This window comes from Physeter macrocephalus, chromosome 4 (assembly GCF_002837175.3).
Source record: "Physeter macrocephalus isolate SW-GA chromosome 4, ASM283717v5, whole genome shotgun sequence".
Lineage (NCBI taxonomy): Eukaryota > Metazoa > Chordata > Mammalia > Artiodactyla > Physeteridae > Physeter > Physeter macrocephalus.
Genome location: NC_041217.1, coordinates 63,529,710 through 63,530,246, shown reverse-complemented (window position 1 = coordinate 63,530,246; position 537 = coordinate 63,529,710).

The window sequence follows — 537 nt, the reverse complement described above, 5'->3', positions numbered from 1 at the left end:
GCAAGATATAGTTAAAGTAATGAAAGGGAGGGACTTCCCTGGTGGTCCAGTGGTTAAAACTTCACCTTCCAATGCAAAGGATGTGGGTTCCATCCCTGGTTGGGGAGCTGAGATCCTGCATGCCTCGTGGCCAAAGAGCCAAAACATAAACAACAGAAGCAATATTGTAACAAATTCAATAAAGACTTTAAAAATGGTCCACATAAAAAAAAACTAAATTTTTTTTTAAAAAAGATAAAAAAGTAAAGTAATGAAAGGGAAAAACCTACAACCAAGATTACTCTACCGAGCAAGGGTCTCATTTAAATTTGACACAGAAATCAAAAGTTTTACAGACAAGCAAAAACTAAGAGAATTCAGCACCACCAAGCCAGCTTTACAGCAAATGCTAAAGGAACTTTTCTAGGTGGGAAACACAAGAGAAGAAAAAGACCTACAAAAACAACCCCAAATAATAAAGAAAATGGTAATAGGAACATACATATTGATAATTACCTTAAATGTAAATGGATTAAATGCTCTAACCAAAAGACACAG